Source organism: Amblyomma maculatum, chromosome 9 (assembly GCF_055883805.1).
Source record: "Amblyomma maculatum isolate TAMU_Amacu chromosome 9, ASM5588380v1, whole genome shotgun sequence".
Classification (NCBI taxonomy): Eukaryota; Metazoa; Arthropoda; class Arachnida; order Ixodida; family Ixodidae; genus Amblyomma; species Amblyomma maculatum.
This window is the reverse complement of record NC_139352.1, coordinates 51,782,178-51,800,576: the sequence shown is the minus strand read 5'-3', so window position 1 is coordinate 51,800,576 and position 18,399 is coordinate 51,782,178. Positions and strand designations below refer to the sequence as shown.

The 18,399-nt window shown below is 46.2% G+C and overlaps 1 non-coding gene across 1 annotated transcript; it reads right to left on the bottom strand.

Moving 5' to 3' along the window:
* Positions 1-18,325: 18,325 nt before the first annotated feature.
* TRNAI-AAU (transfer RNA isoleucine (anticodon AAU)) lies at positions 18,326-18,399 on the bottom strand. The gene has a single exon. It is a non-coding gene; the product is annotated as a tRNA-Ile (tRNA).

The following is an 18,399-nucleotide window of genomic DNA, read 5'->3' as shown; positions in this document are numbered from 1 at the left end:
CGAAATGCATTCGCTGCATGCTCATTGTCAGGTGCCTTGTACATGCAATGCCGCTCTTTAGTCTTTGAGTTCAGTTTAGTCGTATTATTGAATTCGCAGCCGAGTTGTTGGCATAACCACAGATACGATGTTTTTTTTGTTTTTTTTTGTTTTGTTTTTCTCGCGAGCGAAGTTTTGCGCGCATGCCTCTGAGCCGATGTAAAAACGAAGCTGCTTTTTATACCCTATTATCCTGCTGAAGCTACCGCCGTGCCGTATTGTAATGAAGACGTCTGAGGATTTTGTGCAAACAATTGCGCTTGTATGGAGGACTATACTAGACGCACATTCTAGGCTCCAAGGACCATGTGTGCGAGCAACAGAGCGCTGTCGCCGGCGTTTTCATTCACGCTATAGTTTCATCTTAACTTCTTCGGACGTTTAGCTAAGTTATAACACGTATGTAGAACTGGAAACTTTCGGATGCATGCACAATTAAAGCACGCAAGATGGGAACCCGAGCCCTTCAAATCGAATCGCGCTTCAGGCAAACTGCTGATAGGCATTCTTTGGTGCTTAGGAAGCCTATTAGCCACTCATCAGAGTATGCCATCACTTTTGTTGACTTGCGTTTTGCAACCTCTAAAACATATTTTAACAGCCAGCTGTTAGTTGAGAGGAAGGGCACTAACACTTCTTTCAAACTCTGTCCTTGAAAGGTGTTCATTTTCATTTTTCATTTCACCTAGAGCTTTTACCAGCTTTGCCACCTTGTCCTTCGTACGACAAACTGCTCGAGATTTAAAATTCTGTTTCTTAATTTTTTCTTCTTCTTGACAGGGTGTTCTGAGTTAATTTTCGCAAGTATTTGCAGGCTATATGCATGCTGCATCAGAAATAATGGTACAGTTTGTCGCAAATTAATTAACGCCCATTAGGAGGGAAAGGTCTTGGTAATAGGCTTCAATCCGCTGCCAGGATGCAAGCTGAGTTTCGCAATGTCCTGAAGAAGATTAATTACCTCTTCGGTAAGCTTTACAGCTATCTCCTTGACTTTGTTTCCTCGAATGCACACAACAGCATTCATGGCAGCTTCACCTGTACCACTGCGATAGAACAGAACTCGCCGATTTGCGTAGATTGCCTCCGGAAATTCGTTCTCGCTTGAGCGGCACTATGCGAATGTTAATTGCTCAACATCAGAAAGATCGACATTTGTCCCCAGTGGCGGTGGCATGCAGCTTTCCGCATTCCTGGAGCAGACTCGTGTCACACGATCCACCACCGCTGTATTCTTCAACTGGCTCCACTGATGCTTCAGGATCAGTGCGCTTTTTTTTCTTTCTCTGCAGGTCTCCCTGCTGACTGTTTTTGCTTGTACAAGTTGCGCTTCTTTCTCTTGAGAGGCAGGGGTTGCAACAAGTATTTTGGAGTGTCAGGAAACAGCATTGAGATGGTATCCTTCGTGAGTTGCGTAACATCCCGGGGAATCTCAATTATCTTTACCTGTCTTAAAACTTCGCTCAGTAGCAGCTAGGGTTTGAAGTGTCGCTCACAAACGTCGACACTAGCATCGTGTTACAGTAATGTGAGGGCAACCTCGATCCGGATCCTCCGATATTTATATCAACGTCCAGGATTTCCTGTCTGCAACTCACAAAATAATGAGGAAGATATTCACCACTTGTGGGTTTGCCCGCCACTGAAGCCGACAATATCGGCACCTGACGGCAGTGGGCCTTTCGCCGAGCAGCCCTTCTTCGTACATTGCTTGCACGTAAGGGCCTTATCATCGTTCTTTCTTGAACTTTATTAGAACACAGCCAACCTATTTTCTTTCATTTATTACGCCTTTTAATTTTTGTTTTACATATTCCTTTATGCCCTAGCTGAGGCAATAAACAATGTTATTGCCTTTGCCACCGCGCTTGATATGTTGCGCTCCCACTCTTGCCTCTTCCCTGCGTCTTTCGGTGTCCTGAAGAGAGAGTATTTCACCTTGCACGAGCGCTACCCGCTCTTGCACCCGGGCAAGAAACACGTGCTATCACGCTTACCCCGTCCGGACATGACGCGATCACATATCCATAAAAAAAGGCACACTTGCACACATGCTAGCTAATTTGCGCGCATTCCGGCTCGCGAGCGAAAAGAAGTGCACGTGGTGCACGAGCCTTGCCACGACACCAACGGATCAGCGCGGCGCAGACTCGCAGTACGGCACAACCGCCACAGCACCACGTACACAATGCGACCACGCTCCGAATGCGTGCAGCGCCCCCTGCGCTTTCATCCTGGAAGCGGCCAACCGGTTCCGTAGGAAACCCCGCTCGGACGGCAGACTAGCAAATACTTCTAGGGACTCTAGTTCTATGCAGTCACGTTATCTTGACTCTCTAGCGGCGTCAGCTGCATCCAGCGGTATCAGTCGGTCGCTGCTAGCGCTGGGGGGATGAAAGGGGGGCGGAGCTGGTTACGAGGCCGACGACGACGCCGACGCCGACGCGAAACCCAGGAACGGACGCCAAAGAGCTGCGCTCTAAAACATGGTCTAAGGTTTCTGGCTTCCTGCATATTAAACAGCGTGATCCCCAGGGTATGAATAATTCTTTTTTCTCCAAAAATGTTGTTACCCTCAAGGTTCTGGTGTGCTTAAAGAAGGTTTTTGCTCCTGGCGTCACCTGCATTCTTTTTACCTTTTTTAAAACATCTGCACCTGGGCTTCCACCGTACAAAACCCTGTACAAAGGCACAGGGAAAAAATGTCACACAATGCACGATACAATTTCTTTCGTTTTTCTGTAGACAAATTTCGGACGCGTGATCGTATAGTTTACGTCTCTGTGGAAGATCAAGGTAAATGCCAAGCAGCTTCGCGTATTCAGGCCCTGTGCATTCGGTGCGGAAATACAGTGAAGGGGAGACATAGTAGGCTCTGGATTAATTTTGTCCACGAATGGTTCTTTAACGTGAACTAATGTCACACCGCACACGGTTGTCTTGCATTTTTCGTCCACCGAAGAGCGGCCGCGATTGAACCCACGTCCTCGGTCTCAGCCGCCGAGCGCCTTTACCTGTGAGTCGCCGCGTGAATCCATGGTTGTATTTTAATGATAAACGGCTAGTTTGATTGTTTTGCGACCATTTAAAGCTATTAAATGATTAGCATCCTGATAACGCAGATTCGTACCGCTAGAGGACAGGAGGAGGAAAGGAGGGGAGCTATATGGGTTCAACGACAAGAGGAGGAGGGAGCTATATGGGTTCAGCATCTCTATAGCACGCTACAACTTAAAAAATGTAACAACATTTGCTAACTTATGAGCAATGGTAGGCGGCGTCTGTATTACTCCGATGAACAATAATCAAAATAGGTTTTTTCATATTTGAATCTGACAAACAAGCCAATGGCACTGAATTTTTATCCTTAAATTTTAGTTGTTTTTTTAAGTAACGAGAAACGTTTTAACAGAGCCGTGCACCATATTTCCTTGCCTTGGGGAAAAAGGCGAAATATCTATCCAGTGTGTTCGATCTGCGCGCGTCAACGAAGTGATCCCTCTCCCTCGCGAGCTAGACGACTGCAGTAGCAGAAACACACACAAGGAGACCAACAATCTTGAGGCCCACTATAGGTTATATGCAGGTGTTCGGAAAGCACGCTATCCCCTCCAGTGTTACTAGAACAAACCTCGACCCCGTTGGAATGGCCCCCCCCGGACGGCCAGTCAGGTTTGAGCGAAGGTTGCCCGCCACTAAGGCAGCGTCCCCTTTCACAAGACCCCCCCAGACAGACTCTCGATATTCGCCGTTCCGGAGAGTACCAAGCGCTCTCGTCTTGCACCTGTCGCCGAAATTCCTGCGCGCCATCGGCTTCGGCAGAACGGCCGGCCTCTCGAACACTTGCTCGTCCTTTATCGCCGGTCTCTTCTTTCTGGCTCCCTAGCCCGCTTATGTATCTACATTATTTTGCCTTTACTTTTCACCTTGCTTGGGGTCTCGGTGCACAGACTTTCTGGGCGGTCTTTCAAACTCGCGGTCAACGGCTTTTCTTGCTTGCGGGGCTAATAACCCGCCTATAGCTCTTCTTATACCTGCCGCTATAGGTCGTCGCTGCTTAACTCGTGTTCTGTGCTTCTCGATGTAATCGCGGCCTCCCCTCCCTTTACCAAAACAGTGGCAGGTGTTTTCTGTCCGAGAGGGCCCCTCCGAGCGCGCGGTCATTGCTTCGTATACACCGCCCATGGAGGGTGGGTTCAAGTGTTGACGGCCTGAGGAGAGTTAAGGAACTAATCGAAGGGTACTGTTGAACACTCCTGCTAGAAAAAGGAGCGTTGACCACGGTATCCGCGTGGCTCGCGCCGTTTCTGGTTCACCCCCCCCCCCCCCCCCCCCATAATCTCGACATGAGGTCGTCGCTCCTCTGTTCCAAAGCCGGCACGTCTTACTAGGTGGCTCTGACAAGTCTCGGGAGTTGAACACCTGGCAAGAGCGATCAGCTTTGGAAAGAAAGCTTTTTGCATTCATGAGCAAAATTTCAAAATGAAGAGTGTTTCAGCGCTCCGCGCTGAAACACACTTCTTTTCAGCAGGAAAGGAAGAGAAGGGCGTTTTAATGGATACAAATGAATCAGGGATGCGCGACTTCTTGAATGCTTATAACAGCCATGCAATACACTAGTACGTCGAATGAAAGAAAATATGCATGTTGATGATGATGATGAAACATTTATTGACATTGGCTTAGATTAAGAGAAGGCTGATCGGGTCCCTAGTCCGGGACACCGTTGGCAAAAGCCGCTGCCCGTGCTCTTTCGACGAGGGCTCGTCGTTCCTCGAGGTCCGAGCTGGACAGGGCCGCCTCCCAGCCTTAATGTGCATGTTGAAAATTATCCGAAACTGATTAAATATATGCGCAGTTTCTCGAACCATTTTTGAATAACTATTTCAAAAGCAGGGCTCGCTCGAACGCAGCACAACAGGCGTCCACGACTGATTTGCCTGGAAGGAAGAGTTAGCTCGAGTCAAGTCGTGGCGATCAAAGTGCTCGCCCAGTGCCTCCAAGATTGTGCGACGTCGCAGAGCTTAAAGACGGCCAGAAGAACTCTGATTTGATGCCAGCGATCCCGGAGTCTGAGCTTCATAAGTACTGATTTATTTATTTATAGGAAGGGAAAGGCGCGGTAACTGTCTCACTTGTTTTCTGTGGACACCGCAACCGCGCCGTAAGGGAAGGGAGGAAGGTGGGATTGAAAGTGGAAAGAGAGAAAGAGGAGCCGGAGTGGAGGGCTACGGAGTAATTTCGACCACCTGAGGATCTTTAACGTGCGCTGACATCGCACAGCACGCGGACGCCTCTCTGAGCTTCATAAGTACTCTCTGTCACTCTTGCCTTAAGTGGGGAAGGGGGGGAGGGGGGGGATATTTTATTTGTTGTCGTCCTCAGTACCAAACAATATTCTTTTCCCCCTTTTTCTTTCTGCATGTCTAGATGATGGAAAGTTTTGTCATGTTTAGACTATGAAGATTGTACCCTGATGGGCACAAAATGTGCTGTTCACATTTATATCCTCGGCGTAACGGCATTTAGTTTCTGTTATTTTATAATTATCAATTTTCTTAATCATACTGAAGCGTTGTAATTAGCAATACTCTGTAACTCACATTTTCGCCCGTCACTCGTGCTCACTTCGTGATTTTTGGGGGTGCATAGTATTTTTTTTCATTTTGCTTTCCTCTGCCTAGGGATGGATAGGCTGAATTGTGCATAAGATAGGTCATCCTGTGGTCCAATGTAACATGGATATGCTGGTGAAGCGTGCACTATATATATATATATATATATATATATATATATATATATATATATATATATATATATATATATATATATATATATGTGTGTGTGTGTGTGTTACTTGCCCCATATGTATACATATATGTATTGTATGTCTGGTGTTAAATAAACTCCTCTTTGTGTATATGTCCGCCCTGTATTATCGAATAAAAAAGTATCCTAAAGATGTGCCTAAGATCACCTTAAAGTGTTCATACCAAAGACAGCGACGGAGGTTCACAGCCACGGCTGAAAGTCTATCAAATATTTTTTGACTAATCAGCAAAGAAGAGCACCAGTACATTCCGGTAATGAAGGGGAAAGAAACCTGTACTATTATCCAATCATTTCCATCACTGCTGACTCTTGGAGGACCCCTTTCTTTCCGCATGGTTGCAGGTAAAATAAAAGCCCGCTCAGTGGAGGCGAATAACCCCGCTCCTGGCGCGTTCTGAGGAGGCCGTTTACACCAAAACAGTGGCAGATGTTTCTGGCGCATTTAGCCCGGGTTGCGCGCGGTCGCTGCTTCCTTTCCATGTTCTGCCTATCGATCGCTAGGTCGGATTGCCTAATCAGTCCTCCTCTCTATTCCAGTCACGTGTCCCGATCGTTCAGCTTTGCTCCTGAAGCTCTGGCTTTTCTCTTTGGACATGTCCCTTGACCTCTACACGTCTACTCTCTTCATCGTGGCTTTTCGAGGCTCATCAGTATCAGAAGAATCCTAATATCAGCTTTCTTCGACGCAGGGTGATATTTCTACCGTACTCGCTATAACGCCAACAATTATAATTTTATTCTTATGTATCCTTTTCTTCACAGACTATTGTCTTTCATTTGCGTCTTCGTCTCATGAGCGTTAAGTTCGAGTCTCTACGCTATCACGCAACCTCAAATAGGAAAACTGGCAGTGTTATCCACTGCAATTGTGCATCTTTTGATCTTATGTCGTGGTTTGTTCGGATTGGATGTCAGGGTATGGGATGTGTAGGCATACAGGTTTGATGTCTACATATAATCTTCCTATTGTGAAGAGAAAGAAGTACATGTGGAACATTCCAGTCAGTGGCACTGCAATCGCTACGCATGTTCGACCTGACTGTCTAGTATCTACGGGCTGAGCTCGCCGCTGTTCGTCGAGTGTCAGTACCTTTGAATAAACCCCCATCCTACAATATGTAAAATTTTGCGTCAGCACAATCCTTATGTTTCGGTTTTGGCACCTTGAGTATAGTGAACCCATGTCGTGCTATCCACCACGATATTCCTGTGCTCCTTCCGTAGTTGCCTCGCTACTGAAGCTTTTTGCACGTAATAACACCGAAGACAGACCACTTATTGGTGCGTAGTGCAAAGCACATGCGCCAGTCATGCACATGCGCCATGTGCCAATATATAGGCTGCATCAACTCTGTTGCCTATGTGTAGTCCTAATTGCAATTTACTGCATCTCCCCCTCGCAAGAAAATGGGGTGGCGTTAGTGGGTGTCGTCTCGTCTCTATTAATTAATCGAATGCAATCCGCATGCTGCCGAAATCAGAGAAGGTAGGAACAGTCCTTCGAAAGAGCGAGTGTGTTAACAGTATAAGCTAAGCACATTTGTATCAGAAGAGCCTGCATACAATCAGCTTGCATGGACTAATGCTAGTTTCTCTAAGTTCTAAGGATATCTAGTTTCCCTTTCAATTCACTGTCATTCTTTACCAGAGCTGTAAGTGTAACTTTCCTAACTATACGCTGGCTAACCGTGCATTAAAATAAAAATAGGTCGCACTCTGTTACCACTATATATTGATTAGGGCAACCTATATGTGACTTTCTTTCTACCGCGTCCTAGCTCGAAGTTCTCTTCTTTCGAGGGTGAGAAAGAGGAGCCAGAAAACAGGTCCCAAAGGGCCCGCATAGGTGAACCAACTCTGGCGATAATTTTCTTCGGGTCGTTCCCATTTGGTGGCGGCAGGTGGTTTCGGGGGTCCCGTGGGTACGATCATTCGCCTTTGGCCCTTGTAGGTAGCGAGGTCAATGTCACAAGTCGACAGCGTCTCAATGCGTCGACCTCGCCGGAGTCACCTTGCTAGTATTTTGGCAGCTCTCCTCTCTCTCTCCTTGTAGAAGAGCGACTTTGCCTCCTCTGACCTGAGAGTGAGAGAGCAAGTTTTTGCGTCCGTACACGATTTTCATATCGATGGGACAGCTGCTGCAAATTTCTTCCGTATATCATATCATATCATATGACATAATACGCATAGCATATCATATGGGAGTAAATTGAGAAGTGAGAAATTGGGAGAAGTGAAAAAGAAAAAAAAACAAATAAAGGACGCGAAAGAAATCGGTGGTGGCTTAGCTTGCTTAAGCCTGGATATCAGAAGCAAAATGCTTCGGTGATGCCATGGCTTAGCTTGCGGTTTCTGGTCCTAGTTGTGGCTTACCTTGTTGTTAACGGTTGCACCTTATATATATATAACATGGCTTATCATCACGGTGAAACATTGATTACAGCCGTACATCACATAGGATTAAGCTTTATTCCGATTCCACATCATCAGTGTTACACTTCTGTATAGACATAAACACAGCCCGGTGAAAGCGCGTGGCACCGCCTAAAGGTCAACCGCTGGAGTCGCGGCGGCGGTTGCGGCGGCTCCGACCAACACCACCTAGACTACTACAAGGCCTGTGCAAGCTTATGTGACGTCATCGTAGTGATATCATACTGAAAGTCGGCTTCACCCTGCGCGGTTCCGTTTTATTTTATTCAACACTGCTATGGAGCTACTTCTTGAAATTTTTGTGCTAGCGATGAAGAAGGTTTTACTTGTGTTATCTAATATTGCCAGTCTTTTGAAGTATATGAGAAGTTTGAAACAATTCACCTCGCATTTGTTTCAATGGCAGAAATGAAACTGCGAGGAAATTTTCATCTTCACTCAGAGTTGCTTGAATAAACATTAAGACAGGCACAAAATTCATCTGAGAGCACATTTATTGTTAGATGGATAGATAAAGATGAGGACGGTGGACAGAGATACTACTCAGAACGGTGACCTTGACGACACTCGGTGTGGCTTGTCGTGAATACGAGGTCTCTTTCACGGAAGTGCTGGTCACAAAGCTGTAACGTAAATATAGAAAAAAAAGTTGCTTAAGCTGGGAAAACAGCGATTGCCATGAGTATATTAACGCAGCGAGCAACTAACTCGGCTTTAAACCAGTAATTTGTACGGCAACTACGAATACGTGGTCACTAGCGAAATAGAATTGTTTCCATAAGAAAATAATTTAGGGTACAAAACAATTTCGTTCCGCACTCAGAACAGGGCGAATGCTACTCGATTATTAGTAGCTGTGCTGTCCAAATTGCGTGCTCGATATAGGCAAGCCTACGCTTTAATACAGGAGACTGTAGCCATGAAATTAGGAGACGCCTGCTTCTGGGAAAAAGAGCAATGGTTAGCCTTGACCGCCTAGTAAAGAGCAGAGACATTAGTCTGCCAACCAAGATCCGTATAACTCGTGCTATGGTCTTTCCAGTTGTGATGTATGGATGCGAGAGTTGGACTGTGAAAAAGGCTGACCGCCGAAGAATTGACGCGTTTGAATTGTGGTGCTGGCGAAGACTCTTGAGAGTTCCTTGGACTGCCAGAAGATCAAATCAGTCGATATTGTCGACCACAAACCCTGACTGCTCATTGGGGGGTCAAATTCTAAAGTTAAAGCTCAGCTACTTTGGTCATCTGATGAGAAGAGAGGAGTCGCTGGAGAAAGATTTGATGTTGGGAAAGGTTGAGGGTCGCCGGAGAAGGGGTAGGCAGCGAACGCGTTGGTTAGATGGCATCCTCGAGGCACTGCAGATGAAGTTATGTGATGTTAGGAAGATAGTGAGAGACCGGAAAGCGTGGCGTGACATGGTCCATAGGGTCACGAAGAGTCGGACACGACTGAACGACTGAACTGAACTGAACTGACGCTTTAATACTGTGCTAAATCAAATAGTGGTGAATAGCAGCACGAGTATTAGGAAGCAAACAAGAACGATTTCTTACCACAGTGCACTTCATCGGTAATAAGTTTTTCCACGGCACAGCCTTTGTCCACGCTGCATTTTGACCTGAGTCCGTCGGAACTTGTAAACTTGCGCTTCGGATACATTGGCATAGTTAGAGCGACAGTTTAGTGCACAACAACACCCAGACATTGTAGATACCTTGCTCGCAAGCGTCTATGCAGCACGGATTAGGAACACAACAAACGCAGTCTGAAAACATGCACACTCAGGCCGAGTCGTTCGAGTTGACAGTCGGCGCTTGTGTCTCGTCTCTTGTCCTTAGTGGTCGTGTGTGTTTGCGCTCTGTTAAAGTTTTCCAAAAATGAACCAACTCGCCCAAAAAGAAGTGTTAATGAAGTATCTGATCGCCTTGCTTGCGTACGCTAGCGCTCGGTGCCGCCGATCTATCCCCAGATCTCACTGTCGTGACGTAGAACTAGTGGAAAGGGGGACTTGCACAGGCCTTGTTGCTCCGACCACCTGCGCCTCTCCTGTGACGTCACGTGTTTGCGCATGCGCAGCTGTGGCTTTTATTGCAAAAGCAGTACTACGCCAGGTCTAACCGCTCGTCACTGTGTGCCGTATCCGTGTCCATGGCCGTGGTCCCCTGGCAGAAGCTGTCAACTTGGGTCTCTCGTTTCACATGGGACGGTTATGTCAGACTCAGCCTGCCAGGACTCTTGCATTCTGGTTACCCATATAGGCCACTAAGGCACGTTCGTACGGCTTGGTTAAAGCAGGGCTTTATACGTGTTTCTAACGACGGAGCCCACGCGAGACTCGGAGTAGACTAGCCTAGTGAAGCTTTTCGCTTCAAAAGAAGCGGTTTAAAAAAAAATAAGAAGAGGGGCTATGAGAAACGGGAGAGAAAAAAAAAACAACAAAGAAATAACTAACGGTATGTAAATAAAGAAAGGAATTTGAGAAGAAATCGAGGGAAAGAAGAAGTGGTTAAAAAAAGAAACAAAAATATGTAAATGAACCAAGAAAAGAAAGAAAGCATGTTAAATATACAATGAAAAGAAAGAGCGCCCGCTGCACACACGTGGACATTCAGGAGCGGACTCGGAAAGCAGGCCTCAACCGTCAGCGCACGGCGTTCATCGTACCCGATTTCTTCTGCCACAAGCCCGCGCGTGAGAGATGGCAGTGCCGATGATGACGACGACCGCACCATCACTGGGCGTGGACGCAACAGGTGCGATGCTGAGCATTGACCGCCGTCGGAGAGCGGGGCCTTTGATGGTTTCGGGATGAGTCCAGCCCGCCCTGCTTTCTCTTGCTGAGCGGGCACACCTCGCAGTAGGCTGCTCGAAATGCGCGTCGCCGCGGCTCAGCTTTCTTCTATTCATATTCCTTCTCACCTCACTTTCACCCGCCTGCTTCCCTCGGTTCAGTTCTTTGCACGTGGCACGCCTCGCGGATAGATTCGATGATGCGATTACGAGGCATGCCTGGTCGTTAAGTTGTGCGGCACAGTGCTCCGACCCGGATCGGGCGTTCCTTCACCGGGTCTTCATCTCGGCCTCGGTGTATTCCCACGTTCTTATGGTATCAGTGGAGTGTGAGCGCGTCCGAATTGTTTAAGCGTTGTATGTGCAGGTATACACTTAGAATCCAACAATGACGGCTTCGCGTTGAGCACTTCCGTCGTCCTTTTCTTGCAGTTTTTTTAAACGTATGCGTTGTCAGCAGGATTTACGATTCAGCAGGGCAAAGCGGATGACGAAGCAGTCTGTAATTATGGATGCCCAAATCTTACTTTGAAACCCGGAGATCTGACTGGATCAGCATCTTGAGGCAATTGAGCGAAGCAATTTCTCGTCTTGCTTCTATAAACTACCGAGATCCTGTAGCCTTCTAAACCAGGGGAGAGCGAATGTTGGAAATTGTTTTAATTTTCGGCTTGGATTTCCTATACGATTCGATTCAAGCACCGCAATATTACTATCCGAACTATTCGTGAACTTAGAATAGTGAAACTGAGGTTCACGAACCTTCTAAACGTTTAGACATTACGAAATTCTAGTTGATCTTACTTCACAGCGAAACATCATGACATTGCCAAAGGAAGGCAACTAACACTTGTCGCCCAATTTAGCTTGTTCTTTCATCGAAGATAGTGCCACAAGCACGCGACATAAGACCGCGCAGTAATACGCCGACGGCAAATGAGAGCCGAGCGCCGTCGCGTGATCGCGGATCGCAAAATGAAATTCATATTCGCTTTACACTCCATAATTGGCTATTAGCACGCCTCTAGTATATTTCGCATGGCTCTTCGAACATTTAATTTATCATTTAACTTGGCAATGTTCGAACAATATTCAATACTATTCGCAATTATTTTTTAATTTAATCCAAATCGCTTCACACCTAAAAATCTGCTATTCAAAAAACTCTTCTTTAAGCTAGCGACCAAACAAATTTATTTCCATTACCTTTGCGGCGGGAACAGAGTACAAGGGAGGGGCATAATTGGGCACTGGAGCTTGTTGTCGCGTCCTGCGCTTTATTTATTCCTTCACATGCAATTATTAGCAGGAAGGATTAGTGCTTATTAAAGTGATTAAGCAAAACTATTTTCTTTGTTGTTGTTGTTTGTTTGTAGTCTCGTTTGGTGGCTTGAGAAACTGCTGAAACCTCTCTCTTGGAACAGAAACGTGCAAAATTTTGAGGGAATTCGCAACATTATAAAATGCACCATCTATATAATACCCCCCCCCCCCCCCCCCCCCTTTTCCTTCCCCTTCTTTTTTTTATTTTTATTTTGCCTAGCCTGACATGTGTCATGCTTCGCCAGCAGACTTCATTGAGCGGCGCTAAGGCAGTCGAGATCGCAACACCCCCAGTACGCCTTTGCTTACATCAGAAGGAGCAAGCTCATAAAAGAAAAGGGGACCAAATATCTTTGTCCGCTTACCATAGCGCCTCATCCTAAGCGTATACATTGCACTGGTTTGTCCAAAACAACTAACCCGCGCCTCATTAACGAGAAAACGTTTGTTACTGATCAACATTGTCTATTACGCTAGTCGTCCGTATCGAGGAATGAAGCAAACTCTATGATTGAGGTACGCCTTTGTGCATTCAGGTCGGCGCGAAGTAGAAATTAAATAAATCTGCGAGAACCCTAGCAGCCATCATACCTAAAATAATGTGGTCCTCAAACGCGGGATGATATTTTGTAGCGCGGTAATCTGTCACTGCACTTTTCAACATCTGCCGAATCATGTTAGTGTATATATGTGCACGCAATTGGTTCGCAAAGTACCACAACTGGTAGAGGGCTTTTTTTTTTTTTTTTTTCTCGAAACTGTTCATTCAACACAAAAAATGTGCTGGTTCTCGACCAGTCAATCTAGTGGGGCAAATGATGATGACGCAGTAAAAAAAAAAAAAATAGAAAGAAAAAGACTCTACTTCTCAATTTCCGCTTCCACAACTTTTTTTTTTTTTTTTCTGATATCTTGCGCTCAGGGTGCAAGAATTTATATGTCTATCTCGGACAGTCGAGAATGGCGGAGAAAACTATTTTCCTCACAGGAAATTTACACGATGAATGGGAGCAAAATATTCGATCAGTTTGGTCCCCGAAATATTTCTTGCATAATTTTATGCGCCTTAATTTATACTTGAAGCATATCGAATCTTCTGCGTGACTCACTTTCGCAGCATGGCTTTTTTATCATCTGGCCGGGACCCTTCGGGATCATATGTGACTCATGCAATGCTCACGATACTTAAATGAACGTGGGCGGTGCCAAATGTTTTCAGTGCTTCCTCTTTTTTTTTTTGTTATTGTTTTGCACTAAATGCCTCGGGTGGCGTCTTAAATAGGGCTCATTCTGCCCGCTTCCCAGTGGGCCCTAAAGCAGCGGATATGGCAGTCGCGCAGATGGCAGTCACTGATGAGACTAAATTGAACCTCGTTGAGCCAATCAAGAGCAGCGCGGATCCGCGCCACCCAGCCAGAGGTTAAGGACCGCGCCGCGTCATCTCTATACAGCTTGCTAGGCACGGATCTCTGGCTATTCTGGCCACTCAGAAAGTTACTGCTTTCGGCCCTCGAGGGGAGGACGACAACAGGAAGAGGAAATCGACTATGATTCGTGCCTGGATGGTTCAGCCTTGTGCCGTGTCTGTTACTCATCACAAACTTTTGTCATGATACTCTCATTGAAACTGGAACTTACTCGATGGGTCACACCGAATATTATGCACAGCCGTTTCAACTTGCCTACATAGTAATAAAATAGTGAAAGCAAACTTGTGGTATAGCACCTTTCGAAGATGCTATGCCACAAGTTATAAATGCAAAACCAAAAACATATCTCGGCATACTCACCTATCGCTTTATCAAGAAGTGGTATGCAGTAAACGGTATTCCATATAGTCCAAATAGAAACGGTCGGAACCACGAGAGAGAGTGACGCAGCAGATTACAGAGCAGCTGGATTTTATTAAAGGGATCATGACCCTTGGAACTAAATAAAGTACTCACCTTTCTTTCTTTGTCTCCTTTTTTGACGCCCTCGCCAGCCCGTTCTTTGGTAGCCTAGGGGCCAACTATGGCAAAAAAAAAATAAAAGAATGGGTAATGCGTAACCATTATTCTAGGGGTGAAAATCAGAACAAATTGGTTACATCCGAATTACGTGATGAGTGAAATCGGACCGATATATACTGCAGGAATATTTTTAACGTATGCATACTGGTATTTTAAAGCCTGCGACAAATATGTCTGTGTGATCTGCGCTGGTGGATTGATTTGCACCAAGGAGGACATAATTCCCGTGATAAAGCTTAGTGATCTGTCACTATTTAACAGAAAATAGCTACTCAAATTATTTTTATTATAATGATCGGTATTATATTGCAGATCTGAAGACCGTCAACATCGGGGCTAAGAACAGTATTATTTTTTCTTTAGGAATGTTCTAAATATAGAAAGCAGAATATGCGCATTTGAAAATTCGTTGGGCAGGCTTTCTCACACGGCATATTTATAGAATAGTATCATTGCGCTTATTATCGTCGCCAAAATGGCCAAACATAAAAGGCGTCCACGTCTGCTGCGTTACAAACGTGACCGGAGCCATTTTATTAATACGCAGTGAGGAAAAGCCAACTCAAACCGCTATCGAATTGTCCTTTAAGATACACAAAGCGACCTCAAAAGTTTATATACAGCGCTGCCATCAATGGCCCACCAAGGCGCCCAGCCACCGATTTCACCCATCTTTGCCTGAAGTATAGCCTTGAAGCCGTAGCCTCGAAGCAAAAGGCAAATGAAACGTGGTGTCCTATTGCACATAATTATCATTTAGCCAAATCCATCAGCCGAATCGGCTGTAATATTTAAAATAAAAATCGGTAAATGCTGAAAAATGTTGAAGCGGCGGCAGGCGCAAAGTAATCGAGACTTTTAGAACAAAAAGTTACCATCTCGCAACTGAACCGTGGTTTTGCAAACAGTCGCCTTCATAGCCCGCCGCAAAGGTCTGCCGCAATCTAGGTCCTGTCTCCCCTTTTTGTCGTTCTCTAATCGAAAATATCATCATACAGAGGTAAACCTTTCGTTTGTGATGAATTAACTGATATGTTTTCGAAAATGATTCCCATGTTTCCAGAATTGTAAAAAGAAAAACACAAAGTTAACTACGGTGTGGGGGCCCGCTCTGGGCCCGTGAGGGCAGCCCATACGGGCTCCAAGCGGGATTTGCAACTCGTACTCAGAGGGGCCCGCATGGGCTGTCCAATTTTTCCACGATCGGTTCCAGTTGGTACCCGTGTCGGCAGTTCGAATAGGGCTGCCCGCATTCGGCCCAGATATCCGAATATGGGCGCATACAAAAATCATTGATTGGCCCTACTTTTGTAAACGCGAGTGCCGCCCCATTGATCAATGTTTTAATTGTCAATTGTGAGCTTTACGGAGGCCAGTGCGATTTGGGCTGGCCCACATCTAGCCCTTATGGGTTGAACCTGGCGTTTTTGGGGCTGGCCAAGTTCCATAACTACAAACTGTGAAACATAGAGCACTGTTTTTTTACCATGCATTCTATACTCAGCAACATAAGAGAAATTTATTCTGGACACTATAAAAATGTGGGCTGGCCCACATTGCCCCCTAAATGTTGGTCTACAAATTTATTTCTGTGCTGAGTGTCGAATAATATAGGCTTTTGTTGCGACAGTGGGAAAAACGAAAAGAAAATGCACGGACCTGCTACTGGCTCTGTAGCTGAGCAACGTGCACTGCTTCGTGCGGACAGAAAGGAAAATAGTGAAGAAAGAAAGAGGAAGACGCGCGTCGCAACAGCCGTTGTCCACCACCGAAGTGGTGGCGGGTGCAATGACGGCCTACAACTGATACAAATCCGGTGGCAGGCTATCCCCTGCCGCAGTTAAGCATACTCGTAAACAGGAACAATTACTGTTGCATATTTTCTGCCAATACCGCATAATTAATATAGTTTCCATAGTAAAAAAAAAAGATTGTCTCTAGTAATGGCATGAATAAGCTAGAACAGTTATGCAAAACCTCGAGAAGAGGCAATTAGCGGCGCGTATAATATGAATTACATAAATAAATTTGCACTCTTAACGATAGGTTGTAGAAGTTTCGGAGGGGTAAGCCCGCGTACGGCCAATATGGGGCCCACGGCGGCCTTCCATGGGCAGCCCCAATTCGGTTCATCTTATTCTTTCCGCATAGAATACGAATATGTGTTGCATTTGCCCGAAGTACCCGAAAAAAGGCCCGTGTGGGCATTGTGGGGGCATGCCCCTTTTCAGCCCAGCCGCAATCAATGCGGGACCTATTCGGCTTTTGAATGGGCAACCCCGTTTGGGCTAGCCCATCTTCAATTTGCTTTAGCTCCACATTTGCATCGCATCTGCCCTAAAGTTCCAAGCAAGAAAGCGATGCGGGCAGAATCTGATATGGAGCACTTTCCAGCCCCGCTACAGGCCATGCGGAAACTATCGAGGTTTCTGGTGAGCAGCCCCATTTGTGGCAGCCCAAGAGTCTTCAGCATGAAGCCCACAGTACCGTCTTACTTTCCCTCGAGTGCCCCTCAAGGGTCCCACCCAGGCAACATGTGGGCATACCCTATTTTAGCCCAGCCTGCGCCCATGCGGGACCTTTTGGGTTTTTGAATGGGCGGCCCCGTTTAGGTTAGCCCAGACGTTTTCTATACAAAGCCCAAATTTGTTTTACATTGGCCCTGAAATTCCCCAAGAGGGCGAGATGTGGGAACATGCACTTAGTTAGCCCCTGCCACGCCTGTATGATGCCCAAATGGGAAAAGCATGAAAAAGCCCAATTTGGACTTGCCCGCTTGATTCCTGAAGGGGGTCTTCATGGGTGTCATTGTGGTTGCCCTAGCCCAGCTTGCCCATACGGGTCCCAGGGCGGCTGTGTATTATGTGCTATTTGGGCGATGCCGTGCGCTTGCAGCCCACCGTGGCTTGCAGCTCCCAGAGAACGAGACTTTTCGCGCCCGTCCAACAAAGCCCTATACCCCTCCACTCCCCCCTCCCCCCCCCCCTCTTCCTTAATGAGACAGCCTACTCCACCAGCCCGCCTGGACCACATTCACAAAGATGAGCAGAGTCATGCAGTGATTAAAGGTTGGCTGCATGGGAGGGGGGTCTGAAGTGATTCGAGCACTGATGGAAAGGGAAATAAAGAAGGAAAGAGAGAAAGCAACTGTTGCCTGTTTTGCAAATCATTTTATATAAAAGGGGGAGATCATCATTTCTTTCCACCTCTGGTTTCCGAAAATGTGTCACTGTTTCACATTAATACTCACTGCGAAGCTCGAAACGGTAGAGAAGTCTTCCGATTACTCCACTGAGAAGAATAAAAAATGGTTGCCTCTTTTTGTACTCATACAGTCTATCTTATACTTTTTGGGTCTCGGACCCCTCTTAAATATTACTGAGTGAAAGAGGGGTCTCAGACCCCCCGAGACCCCCTGACTTTAAGTCCTGCAAATGTTGTATATTAGAACGGTGTACTCCCAGTTACTGTAAGCACTGCCGTCCAGAAGTCTTGCCGTACTAAGCTCGTCGTAGCTACTCTGAATGCGGATGATGAGAAAAGCGGGTAAAAAAATATATATATAGCTTCCTACATAACATGATGTTCCGTCCTAGAAAACAAGGAGTACACATTTATTATTTCCATTACCCCAGTCTGCAACACGGTTTCTGCGCATTTTTTTTTCTTTTTTACACCTTGATATTGTAACCTCTTCACGACTGAAAAAATAGTGCATAGCTAGAATGCAGCAAACGATAACATTTGCGGAGACCCGCCTGAATAGCGCACAGCTGCAGACAGCGCTGTTCCGAATAGAGGCGGTAGGGCAAAATTTGGGAGGTAAAAGCGTGCCAGCATTTCACGCACTGCTACGGTCACCACACAAGCTGAGAGCGAAAAAAAAAGAAGACACTGGCCTGCGCAGGGATCGAACCTACGACCTTCGCGTTATTAGCACGACGCTCTAACCGACTGAGCTAGCAGGCC